Consider the following 14,165-nt stretch of genomic DNA (forward strand, 5'->3'; position numbering starts at 1 on the left):
GAAACAGAGGGTTGAGTGCTCTGTATCGGAGAGAATGGCTATTTCTTTTTCTGTGCCGTAGGGACTTGGAAAATCCTCCCTGAGCATCTCTGAATGGGGAAGATTTCCTGCTGGTGAAAGTAGGTTTGTGCTGCACATTTTGGAGAGAAAGAAGTGCCATGCAGTCTGGTTGGAGGATTTGGCCTGTCCCGTATTTCTGGAGCTCTAAATTCCACGTTAAAGATCAAACTCTTACCAGAACTGGGGGCTAAGCTGCCTATTTATTTTTTAAATCCATATGTTTTTCAGCAAAGCATCTGAACAAACAAAGTAGCAGTGGCCACTTTCTCCTGCCTTCCCTTCTTGCCTTGCCTGACTCCTTTCTAGTGTGTGGTCATCATGGAACACTACAAAACTAGCCTCAGACACAACAGTGACATCAAGTGATGTCTCAGCTAAAGCAGGACAGGTTTCTTGCCCTCTTCACTGCCCTGCCTTGCTCCAGATGATGGCCAGAAGGGAGAAGAAACAGAATGGGAAAGATAAAGAGACAAATCAGCTATTATGGCTTTGATTCTCAGACTGGTATTGTCTCTGCTTGCCTGCTACTGACCTAGATGGAGCTCCAGCACATACATCAGTGCATCCTCTCTTCTTCCTCCATCTCCTGGCTGTTTGAATCAAGATACAGCATAATGGGAAGGGATAACCCATCCATCCATTGATTGCTCTTTCTTATGAAAGATTAAGACATTGGCTATGATTGACAATGTCTGCTGGCCACATTTCCTTGTTAGAGGGAGTGAAACCTACTCAGCAATGCAGAAAAGTTCACCTGTGAAGGAAGCCTTGATGGAAGGCCCTGGAAGGTATCCTTGTGCATTTCCTAATCCAGACAGACCCAAGTGGAGTTCAGAGAGCCTGGAAATACCATAGCCCCGGGTTTCCTTATTGCCCTGGACACATTCCAGGCACTTCAGCCTCTTCTACATTGTTAATTATCTTGTATGTCTCTCTCAGGGTATGTCTACACTACGAAATTAGGTCAAATTTATAGAAGTCGGTTTTGTAGAAAGCATTTTTATACAGTCGAGTGTGTGTGTCCCCACACAAATGCTCTAAGTGCATGTAGTTGGCGGACTGTGTCCACAGTACCGAGGCAACAGTCGACTTCCGGAGCTTTGCACTGGGAGTAGCTATCCCACAGTTCCCGCAGTCTCCACCGCCCATTTGAATTCTGGGTAGAAATCCCAGTGCCTGATGGGGCTAAAACATTGTCGCTGGTGGTTCTGAGTACATATCGTCAGGCCCCCATTCCCTCCCTCACTCCGTAAAAGCAAGGGCAGACAATCGTTTTGCACTTTTTTTCTTGAGTTACCTGTGCAGACGCCATACCATGGCAAGCATGGAGCCCGCTCAGCTAACCATGACCGTATGTCTCCTGGGTGCTGGCGGACATGGTACTGCATTGCTACACAGCAGCAGTTTATTGCCTTTTGGCAGCAGACAGTGCAGTATGACTGGTAGCCGTCATCGACGTAGTCCTGGGTGCTCTTTTAACTGGGCGCCTGGGCAAACATGGGAGTGACTCAGCCAGGTCATTTCCCTTGTTTTGTCTCATGGTGATTGAGTCCTACCGGCAGTGCACTGTCTTTTAATTTGCAGCCAGCAGAAGACGATGGCCAGTAGTCATACTGCACCGTCTTCTGCCGAACACCCAGGAGGTGACGATGGCTAGCGGTCGTACTGCAGAGTCTGCTGCCAGCATGATGTATAAAGATAGATGAAGTGGCTCAAAACAAGAAATAGACCAGATTTGTTTTGTATTCATTTTCTCCTCCCTTCCTCTGTGAAATCGACAGTCTGCTAAACCCAGTTTTGAGTTCTATCCTTGAGGCGGCCATTCAGTTTCTCGCAAAGCCACCCCCTTTGTTGATTTTAATTCCCTGTAAGCCATGTCGTCAGTCGCCCCTCCCTCCGTCATGGCAACAGCAGACAATCGTTCCGCGCCTTTTTTCTGTGCAGACGCCATACCACGGCAAGCATGGAGCCCGCTCAGATCACTTTGGCAATTAGGAGCACATTAAACACCACATGCATTATCCAGCAGTATATGCAGCACCAGAACCTGCCAAAGCAAAACCGGGCAAGTAGGCAACATCAGCGCAGTGACGAGAGTGATGAGGACATGGACACAGACTTCTCTCAAAGCACTAGCCCTGCCAATGTGGGCATCGTGGTGCTAATAGGGCAGGTTCATGCGGTGGAATGCCGATTCTGGGCTCGGGAAACAAGCACAGACTGGTGGCACTGCATAGTGTTGCAGGTCTGGGACGATTCCCAGTGGCTGTGAAACTTTTGCATGCGTAAGGGCACTTTCATGGAACTTTGTGACTTGCTTTCCCCTGCCCTGAGGCGCAAGAATACCAAGATGAGAGCAACCCTCACAGTTGAGAAGCGAGTGGCAATAGCATTGTGGAAGCTTGCAATGCCAGACAGCTACCGGTCAGTCGGGAATCAATTTGGAGTGGGCAAATCTACTGTGGGGGCTGCTGTGATGCAAGTAGCCAACGTAATCAAAGATCTGCTGATATCAAGGGTAGTGACCCTGGGAAATGTGCAGGTCATACTGGATGGCTTTGCTGCAATGGGATTCCCTAACTGTGGTGGGGCCATAGATGGAAGCCATATCCCTATCTTGGCACCGGAGCACCAAGCCAGCGAGTACATAAACCGCAAGGGGTACTTTTCAATAGTGCTGCAAGCCCTGGTGGATCACAAGGGACGTTTCACCAACATCAACGTGGGATGGCCGGGAAAGGTACATGATGCTCGCATCTTCAGGAACTCTGGTCTGTTTCAAAAGCTGCAGGAAGGGACTTTCTTCCCAGATGAGAAAATAACCGTTGGGGATGTTGAAATGCCTATAGTTATCCTTTGGGACCCAGCCTACTCCTTAATGCCATGGCTCATGAAGCCATACATAGGCAGCCTGGAGAGTAGTCAGGAGCTATTCAACTACAGGCTGAGCAAGTGCAGAATTGTGGTAGAATGTGCATTTGGACGTTTAAAAGCGTGCTGGTGCAGTTTACTGACTTGGTTAGACCTCAGCGAAACCAATATTCCCACTGTTATTACTGCTTGCTGTGCGCTCCACAATATCTGTGAGAGTAAGGGGGAAACGTTTATGGCGGGGTGGGAGGTTGAGGCAAATCGCCTGGATGCTGGGACACCAGCACAGACACCAGGGCGGTTAGAAGAGCACAGGAGGGTGCGGTGCGCATCAGAGAAGCTTTGAAAACCAGTTTCATGACTGGCCAGGCTACGGTGTGAAAGTTCTGTTTGTTTCTCCTTGATGAAATCCCCTGCCCCTTGGTTCACTCTACTTCCCTGTAAGCTAACCACCCTCCCCACCTCCCTTCGATCACCGCTTGCAGAGGCAATAAAGTCATTGTTGCTTCACATTCATGCATTCTTTATTAATTCATCACACAAATAGGGGGATAATTACCAAGGTAGCCCAGGAGGGGTGGTGGAGGAGGGAAGGACAAGGCCACACAGCACTTTAAAAGTTTAAAACTTATTGAATTCCAGCCTTCTGTTAGTTGGGCAATTCTCTGGGTGGAGTGGCTGGGTGGCTGGAGGCCTCCCCAACGCGTTCTTGGGCATCTGGGTGAGGAGGCTATGGAACTTGGGGATGAGGGCGGTTGGTTACACAGGGGCTGTAGCGGCGGTCTGTGCTCCTGCTGCCTTTCCTGCAGCTCAACCATACGCTGGAGCATATTAGTTTGATCCTCCAGCAGCCTCAGCATTGAATCCTGCCTCCTCTCATCATGCTGCCGCCACCTTTCAGCTTCAGCCCTCTCTTCAGCCCGCCACTTACTCTCTTCAGCCCGCCACCTCTCCTCCCGGTCCTTTTTTGCTTTCCTGCACTCTGACATTGTCTGCCTCCATGCATTCGTCTGTGCTCTGTCAGTGTGGGAGGACTGCATGAGCTCAGAGAACATTTTATCGCGGGTGCGTTTTTTTCACCTTCTAATCTTCGCTAGCCTCTGGGAAGGAGAAGATCCTGTGATCCTTGAAACACATGCAGCTGGTGGAGAAAAAAAAAGGGACAGTGATGTTTGAAAAGACACATTTTATAGAACAATGGGTACACTCTTTCATGGTAAACCTTGCTATTAACATTACATACATAGCAAATGTGCTTTCGTTACAAGGTCGCATTTTGCCTTCTCCCTCTCCCCCCACGTGGCTAACAGCGGGGAACATTTCTGTTCAGCCATAGGCAAACAGCCCAGCAAGAACGGGCACCTCTGAATGTCCCCTTAAGAAAAGCACCCTATTTCAACCAGGTGACCGTGAATGATATCACTCTCCTGAGGATAACACAGAGAGATAAAGAATGGATGTTGTTTGAACACCAGCAAACATACACTGCAATGCTTTGTTCTACAATGATTCCCAAGTACGTGTTACTGGCCTGGAGTGGTAAAGTGTCCTACCATGGTGGATGGAATAAGGCTGCCCTCCTCAGAAACCTTTTGCAAAGGCTTTGGGAGTATATCCAGGAGAGCCATGAATGCCAGGGAAAATTAATCTTTAAACATACTGGCTTTTAAACCTTTTATAGTATTTTAAAAGGTACACTCACCAGAGGTCCCTTCTCCACCTGGTGGGTCCAGGAGGCAGCCTTGGGTGGGTTCGGGGGGTACTGGCCCCAGGTCCAGGGTGAGAAACAGTTCCTGGCTGTTGGGAAAACCGGTTTCTCCGCTTGTTTGCTGTGAGCTATCTACAGCCTCCTCCTCATCGTCTTCCTCGTCCCCAAAACCTGCTTCCGTGTTGCCTCCATCTCCATTGAAGGACTCAAACAACACGGCTGGGGTAGTGGTGGCTGAACCCCCTAAAATGGCATGCAGCTCATCATAGAAGCGGCATGTTTGGGGCTCTGACCCGGAGCAGCCGTTCGCCTCTCTGGTTTTCTGGTAGGCTTACCTCAGCTCCTTAAGTTTCACGCAGCACTGCTTCGGGTCCCTGTTATGGCCTCAGTCCTTCATGCGCTGGGAGATTTTGACAAATGTTTTGGCATTTCGAAAACTGGAACGTAGTTCTGATAGCATGGATTCCTCTCCCCATACAGCGATCAGATCCCGTACCTCCCATTCGGTCCATGCTGGAGCTCTTTTGCGATTCTGGGACTCCATCATGGTCACCTCTGCTGATGAGCTCTGCATGGTCACCTCTGCTGATGAGCTCTGCATGGTCTCCTGCAGCTTGCCACTCTGGGCAAACAGGAAATTGAAATTCAAAAGTTCGCGGGCCTTTTCCTGTCTACCTGGTCAGTGCATCTGAGTTGAGAGTGCTGTCCAGAGCGGTCACAATGGAGCACTCTGGGATAGCTCTTGGAGGCCAATACCATCTAATTGCATCCACAGTACCCCAAATTCGACCCAGCAAAACCGATTTCAGCGCTAATCCCCTTGTCGGGGGTGGATTAAGGAAATCGATTTTAAGAGCCCTTTAAGTCGAAAAAAGGGCTTCGTCATGTGGGTGGGTGCAGGGTTACATCAATTTGAAGCTGCTAAATTCGACCTCAACGCCTAGTGTAGACCAGGGCTCAGAAGGGTGGCAACTCCTCTTGCCTCTTCCAAGGCCATGAACTGTGCATCATCTCATCTGTGATGAAATTCACTGGCTGGTTTCAAATGAAATGCATGGAGGTGTGCTTGGGTGAGATCTGCTTCTTCTCATGTGGAAAGCATGGGGCAGCATAAGGGGACTGCCAAGGAAGGAAGAGCTGGCTAGGTGCTGCACAGCAGGAGAATCTCAGGGGAGTCCCAGGAGATTAGCCAGAGGGAGTCAACTCCCACAGAAATCCAGAGCCCTGAGGCAGCCTTGGCGTAATTCCTGGCTGGGAGCTGGTGGTATAATCATCATAAAGAACAACACATGCACTGTAGGTTCAGGAAACAATTCTCTTTACATTAGTTTGTAATAGCCTCAGCATCCTCCACCCAGCTCAGTTATTTCTTATCAATCCAAAGTCCCCTCAGGGCACCCCTTCTATTTAACGATGTGTGCTGCTATCATTTTCTCCACTTAATGTTTGGGCTGCAGTTGGGCATTGCCCCGTGTTATCTAAGGACTTGAGTGTTATTGCATGTGAAATCTTTTTCTCCACCTTGGACCAGTTGCTCCTATAACTACTTTGAATTCAGTGTGCTTACGCCCAACATGAATCTGGTCCATGAACTTCAACCTCTTCTGGGAGCTATGAGAGAGAAACTGGTCCCTTAATTCCATGACACATTGGATAGTACACAAAATAATATCCCAGAAGTTAGAACAGGAAAAGCCTAATGTAGCTAGCCTGTTCTCCTGGGGTCTGGTGCAGGATTTGTCCATACAGTATAATCTCCATTGCTTTGTCCTGTATACTATTAAATTATTCAAGCAATGGAGCTTCCATCAATTCTTTTGGGCAATAAATCCAAGTCAGATTGGTCAAAATGGTTCCTGATAATCAGCCTACATTTTTCTTTGCTCCATTCCATCCTGTTGCTACTTGTTGTGCCTCTGGATGTCCGTAAATATATTTTCTCACACCCTACAGGCATATGTGTTGATAGTTTTTACCTTGAACACAGCTTAGCTGTATGGTACACACTTCTCTTTAGTTATGGCTCACATATTATTTTCATTCTGAACCTCCTTTTTTAGTGTTTTTAAATAACTTTCCTCATAAGTTCCCCTTTGAGATGAAGTGTCTTGTGCTTGTTCTAGGTCCAGAAGGGGTGGGGGGGGGCCGGAAGTTTGAAAAAAATCTGTTCAATGGATTTGGAGTTTTCTGAACATGAAAAATTGTTTTTTCAGCTGTGAAAAATTGTTCGGGTGCTTTTTCATGCTGGTATAACAAAACCAGCTGGAACATACCAATTCAAATTCATCACATCTTTAGCCCTCAGAGATGCATGTTTTGCTAAGCTTGAGTGAGCCATGAAGTGATCAGTGAGTGAAGCCACTGCACTGGGCATGCCTGCTATGTTGTTTTACATATCAGCGTAGGTGCCTATCCCATGCAGTTAGCCAAATTTTCAGAATCACGTAGACCGTGGAACATTCCATATTCTCCCAGCCTGCTGCCAATCCCCTGCACCCTCTGAGCACCATCCAAATGGGCACGGTAGCTCTGGCAGCCTCCGAACTGGGCCCCAGCTCTGTCAGTTTCAAAGTCATTATGCTCTGTGCTCATGCACCCAGAGCTGCCTTGCACCCAGCAAAATGTGCTGAATGGGACAGTATCTACACTGGCTCTGTTTCTCTAAAATCTCCCACTGGTGCAGCTCCATTCGTGTGAGCGATGTTGGGAATCCTTGTGTAGGCAGGTGCAAGCATTTTAACTACTAACCCAGCTCTGAACAGGTTTTCATGACACTGTCGCTGGCACTAGGGGGAGCTACACCAGCGAGAGGAACGGTGGTAGATTTGAGGAAAACTGGCAGAGACCCTAACCTCACTGGGTGATTTCATTGGGCTAATTTCATTAGGTCCCTCTAACAGAACCACCCAACTCCAAGGAAAGGTACTGCCAGCACAGTGCCTATGCCCCAGCGTTCCCACAACCTGCCCCAAGCCTCTATGCAAAGGCAGGCTTAGCAAAATACCACATCTGTGCAAAGTGTGAACTACTCATGCAGCTTCCTCTACCGCAAATCCTGGGTGTCGAGAGGAGCCTAGCCGTGGGGTTCATTAACTGAATAGATACAGGGACAAGGGACACTTGACTCTTAACAGCAGCTACCACTTCAGAACATGTCAGAGCAGCAATTTCCCAGCAGGTGCTGCGATGGGATTTCTGGGCAATGGGAAGTTACTGCCTCATCTATCTAGCTCTGAGCTCTTTGTGCTCCTGGCAGGCCCCACACTGAATACTTGAGAAGCGGGTGTGAGAAGAATTCCCTGCATTCAGAGGGAGGGAGCAGGACTCTCAGCAGGATGAGACAGGAAGGAGAAACCCCCTAAGCATTCAGGAAAGTAGCACTTAGGATGCTAAGTGGCAGGTGACTCACCCTCACCAGCCATGCATTGTGACCCCTGCTCCTTGGTTTATCTGGTTCTCAGAGAAACTCCAGGGGATCTTTATGACCAGAAATGGGTTTGACTATCCTGGACTGCATACAAACTGACAGGGCCCCAGAGGGACCTAACACCTTCCCCCAGCCTGCAGCATAAGGCCCCAACGAATACAAACACCAAATGCAGGGCCCTGACAGACAACTTCAGGATGCTCCTAAACACCCTCAGCCATACAGACACTTCCTGCCCCTTAGCACTGACCTTGCTAATGTGGGAGGTGTTGGTGCCTCTCAGTCTACTTCCTAGTGGCCAGGTGTCCACACTGATAAACCCCTCCACTAACTGGCCTCTTCGCGCCTCAGCAGACAGACCACAGAGATGGAGCTCAGGGCAGCCTGAGGCATGTTGGTGAGGTGGGCATGGGAAGGTTGCACTGCAGCTGCCTGGACTGGACCCACTGTGTGGAGAGCCCCTATGGCTGATTTGTCCCTTTTCACCAGCATGCACGTTGCTAATCTGCAATACAGTTGACTCCCTGGTACCTGTGAGACCCCCTCTTCCATTCTCCAGGCTCTCTGCTTCTTGCTCCAGCTGAGAATCCTCTCCCCCCCTCCCTACACCCAAGCACAGACTCCCCCTCAGCTCCCCTCCTTTTCTATTCCCCCATTCACTCCACCTTTATGACCACCATAAATCTCTCCCCATCTCCTTTTCAATGAGGCTGTAAAGCATGAACTGAGGACTCCAGACCATGCTGTCACCAGAATAGATGGACTCCTGACCCTTTGGCAGTGGGGCGGCTGATATCCCAGGCATGCAGCCGGGCCTGGTGTCTGTGGCAAGTGTAACTGCACATCAGTCTATCCAGGGATCAGCTCCTGACAGTTCAGTCTCCACAGGCAGGATTGCCCACAGGAGGCACTAGGTGCATCTGGTCAGGATTCCAGGTGTAATTTTTTTCAGTTCTGGCTTGGAGATTATTGAACTAGTGACAGAACAGGCGGGTTTGCACATGTCTGGCCCAAGATAGGGGAGAAATCTCATGACACCAGCTCACCAAAATTTGGTGCTATTGAATTTACACCCCAACTCCAGCCCTGATTTGGCCTACCTCCAGAACCCACCCAAACAGTCTACAGAACCAAATACCAGCCTAATGGCTCATTATCTTGAATTATGATAAAGCTAGCTCCTAAGAACCCTCTACAGTTACAATCTCAGAGACCATATGAAAATATAAGGTGAGGGTACCATCTAGTGGGGGACATAGTCACATACCCAGGTTTCCCAGATGTTCTGTACTGTGGCCTGCAGAACATCAATAAAGGCAAAATAAGAGTCCAGTTGGTACCCATCAGTTGGGCCTTCCCACTTCCATTGCACTCCTGCATTCAGTGCTGGCATTGGCAGATGGCAATTTATGGCATAAAATAATTTTTTTAGTTGGTGCAGTAAAACTGGAGGCAGAGCTCCTGTCCAGAGCCTATTCCAGGAGGCACAGAAATAAGAATGTGTCTACACAGAGCATTGGATAGTGCCCTGCATTTGAGGATCTCAACATGCTCTGTATATAATAGACATACCTCAGTACAGCTAAGACATGTTTATATCCCTTTCTCAATTCAGGTGATTCTGTCCCCAACATGGTACTGATCCCAGAGTCCCTTCCAGGGGGCACAAGGACCCCATTCCAGTTTGTCTCTTCCCATGGGGTAGACAAGAGAATCTGTTCTTGGAGTCATTCTCTACCTGTCCTTGGTACAAACTGCCTTAGCGAGCTAGTGCTTGTCACCCAAGAGTCAGAGTGTGAGAGATCCCAGACTGGCATTCTGTGCCCCATTGCCCTGGATTGATACCTGTTCGCTGCATCCTGGCCCAGATACACCCAATCATTGTTTGGGTTCAGTTCACCCAGACAGCCCTGGGTATGGCTGGCACTTTATACTGGCAACTTGGCAAACCCAAGAATCTAAAATCAAGTAATTAGCAGGCAAATCTATTAAAATCTCAAAGCACTCAAATATCAAAGCCAGTGAGAGTTTGAAAGGGAGAGGGAGAGGCGAATTGGTGGGTATGATAGGCAGGTACTTATGCATCTGACACTGAGGAGCCAGCCTTGCTGTCAGTGTTACTGAGGGGATGGAGTACGGCGGAAGCTTGAAGCAGCCAGCATGCACCATTTTGTCTGTCTGACCCCTGACCTCATTGAAGCCTGCAATGCAGCAATATATTGGCTTTGTGGCATAATGGATAGCACATTGGACTTCTAGATCAATGACAGATGAAATCATTCAGAGGTTGTGGGTTTGAGTCCCACCAGAGTCATATTTTGGGGTTGGACTAGATGACCTCCTGAGGTCCCTTCCAACCCTGATATTCAATGAACATCAGAGCAGGTAAAAACATTTGGTCACCTCTGCTGTGACTGGATGGGGGAGGGGCTTTGCTGCATGTTAGCAGCAGATCAAACACAAGTCTCAGAGTCACACCATTTCTACAGGCAATTCTAGAATCACAGGCCTGACCCCGAAGGACCAAACTTTCCTACCAGGTCAAAAGAGCAACATTTCATTACTTTGTTTTGATTGGATTAAAAGGTCCAGTGGAAGAAATGGCTGCCTGATGCCTTGGGCTCTGTTCACACCTGTCCAGTGGTTGGTATCTATGGAAGAGAAGCCCAGCAAGAAGCAGATGTAGCAATGAGCAGAGTATATACGCTGCAGGAAGATCTTGATAATGGGGTTTAGTAGAAGCCAGGAGTAGCCAGTAGCAAAAGCCACCAGAAACCAAAATGGGGGAACAGTGGTTTGTTATTATTTTACAGAACATTGTCCAGGGTGTGAATTGTCCCAACCACAGAACAGGATCCTCTGCTGGAATAAGTTCACGTGGAGGCCCTGTGGATACACACACAGTATGACACAGACAGACACAGGATGGGTTTGGTTGTTATGATCAGGAGGCTTCATGGAGTAGGAGGACTCTTCAAAGTTGTTTGCATAAGTTGAGCAAAGGAGCTTCTGGTCTGGCTGGGAAGCGCTCCCAAGTGATAACGCTATCAGTTTGCTGGGAATTAAGGATAAGATTGGAACAGGGTGTCGAGCCTGGCTCTGAGCCGCCATGTGTTAGGAGAAGCAGAAATACTACTGCAGCTGAGCACTCACACAGCACTGCACTAATGTTAGCTAATTCACATTCGCATGTGTCCCTGGAGACCCAGTGGTTGCCATTATGGGCAACATTTGCAGGTAGACATGGCACAGCGCTAGCTGAGACAGGGTAGTTTTTCATAGGCTTGGAAGAAACTGCAGTCACTGGTTACTGTGCAGGAGCCATTGGCAAATGCTGCCTGTTTAATGGCATACCGTGAAGATCACTATTACCTTCCCTTACTCACTGTTGGGGAAAACAAGGGAAAGAGGGTAAGTGCCAAGCTCCCATAACAAGCCAGTGTCAGCATCCGGGTTAGAATTCAGAAGCTGCTGGCTCAGTTCAGGTGCTGAGCTGTTCCCGAGCTCAGTCCACTGGAACATGCTGCCTTCTAAAAAGGTGACTTTGTGGGTCACCCCCTTTGCAGATGAGTCTTGCAATGACTGGCCCACAGACAAGGGCTTCCCTTTAAAGCAAACACAATTCTTCAGTTGAGGTCAGTTCCTCTTTCCAACCTGAGCCAGAGAATGAACAAAGGGTAAGTGCTAAAAATACCCAGTCCACTTCCGTGTCACACTCCATCCTGAGAGGGGTTTTCCCAGGTCAGGAGGGAGGCTTCACTTTCCTACATAGACTCTTCAGAAAGGTTTTTTTTGGGGGGTGGGAGGGAGGGAATGTCATGGAGAAAGTGAAATGGAGCCACAGTAACCACTGCCACCCACCTGAGTGGCTGGTGCTGTTCTTGTGACCGGTCTGTGTGTCATGTGGGGAGGGGCAGAAAAGCCTGTATAAATGGATAAAAAGCAGGAAGGGAACACTTGGACAATATGACTATGTCCAAATCAGCCAGTCTGGATAACATGTCTAGGGAGTCAGCTGACAGAAATCTTGTAGGAAGGACAGCAGAGGGATCCAGGCAAACTGCAACCTGTCACTGGGCTTGTCTACTCGCAGAAGTTGCACCCATTCCATTAATCCAGTGCCACATCACACCTTGTTAAATCGATCAAACTTCTGTATGCAGGGCGGGTCTCTGTAATCGCCATCCTGAGTGAAAGGGTGGAGGAGTAGATAGAGAGGAAAAGGTCATGAAATACCTGGACATTAAGGGAACTGTGAGCATTAGCTAAACAGCATCGAGGGGGCCACAGAGAGAGCTTGCTAGGGAAACTTGATTGCTTCTGTGTTAGGATGATGGAGCTGTGTTCATCCAAGGTTCTGATAATAGCTTTCATGAAATTGTCGCTTATACATTAATTAAATTGGCTTGGATTGGAAGACCAGAACAAAGGATGATGGAAAAAGGGCAGCTATTGGAGTTAGGGGCTCTTAGGGGTGCCCTAACACATTTTTGGGTCCCTTGAGGGCCCTGCATTACTCTGGCACACACCACTGGCTTGCTTGGTGCTTCTCACCAAAATACAGGTCACAGCTGCCAACATCCATGGGCTGCATTACACACATGAGGCAATGGGGAGAGCTGAGCAAAGAGCCCTGTACAGTGTTGCCCAAGAGTAGGGAAAAAGAGATGTTTTGCTGGGAAGCCTTCTCCCATCCAGCAGCCAGAAGGGAAATGGGGATGGAAAGAAGAGAGAGCCCCTGCCCCTTGGTGGCCGGAGGGAGGCTGCTGGTGGTATTTGATGAGTATCTTGTCCTATGACATTTAATAGCTGAGGATTATGTGTTGCAATGACGTAAAGCCACCAACACTCCAGAAGTATCAGGCTGTCATGTGGTGGTGACTCTTCCGTCCCCAGCACTGTTCAGGAGTGAGGCAGCTCCCCCTAGTCCAGCCAAATCCTTAGGTGGGTGTGGGGGTGTCTGCATACACTTTGCATCTCACTAGGGACAAGTACCCGCTTCCCCCTCCCCGAGCTCCTCACTGAGGGGCTAGGTGACCCAGGGCAGAAGAGATTGTAGGCAACATTCCAGGAGGGAGGGGCTGCCTCTCCCTCAGGGCCAGGCCTCCTTCCTCTTTCTGGTTTGCTGGCTGAACTCGTGGCTTCACCACAGAAAAGATACTAAGAAGTGGGCCATGGGAGGCAGTGACCTGCCAGAACCGGCCCCTAATAAGTGAACTCACAAAGGGACTAACTCAGACAGCCCAATTATAGCCCTGAGCAGCAAGCTCACCCAGACTACAGTAACAGCAATGCCTCCTCCCATGGGCTAGGCACTGAAGGGCACGGGGTCTATCCCCAGCACTAGCTGGAGAGGCTGGAGCAGTTTGTAATGCCACTCTGTAAGGGATTCCCAAGGGCTGGGATACTGTTACAGAGACAGTGCTTCGCACGCCCCTGAGACCATGCCCGCTTATAGCAGCACAATCCATAGTTTGGGCTACCTGGCTGATTGCATCTCCAGGCTCCCACCCCTCTCCTTTAATGGAAGCTCAGCAGGTAGGATCCAGACTGGGAAAACATGCTAATGTAACAAGAAAAAATTCACTTCTGCTTTTCCTGGACCATCAGGCTGGGACAGTGCGAGTGAGGGAGATTTCAGACACACCAGGAAGGAGATTCTAAAAGGAGACTGCAAAGGAGGAGAGACTTTGCAAATTGCCTTCATGTCGCTCTACAGTGAAGAAATCTCCCTCCCACCGAGATGCCGCACTGGCTGGGCTGTGGCAGGTTCTAGTCCCTACTGAGTCCCATCACAGAGGAAGGAAGTGCCATGAACAAAAAACCCAGCACCTCTAATTAGAAACAGCTGTCAGGGGAGTTTTGCTGAGTCACACAGAACAAGCAAGCAGTATTAAGAGATAGTGGAAAGGAGTGGCAGCAGGGACCACAGCAATGGATGCCAGTGTAAATGAGAAGGAAATAGTCTCTTTACTATATATAGGGCACACAGTGGGGCCCACTGAGCTCTGAGGAGGGAGAGCAAATGCATGGTATGGCAGGTTCTCTGTCCAATGCACAGACAAAGCATTACCTTACCTAGAAATGCTTAGAAATGCT

This window comes from Dermochelys coriacea, chromosome 9 (assembly GCF_009764565.3).
Source record: "Dermochelys coriacea isolate rDerCor1 chromosome 9, rDerCor1.pri.v4, whole genome shotgun sequence".
Lineage (NCBI taxonomy): Eukaryota > Metazoa > Chordata > Testudines > Dermochelyidae > Dermochelys > Dermochelys coriacea.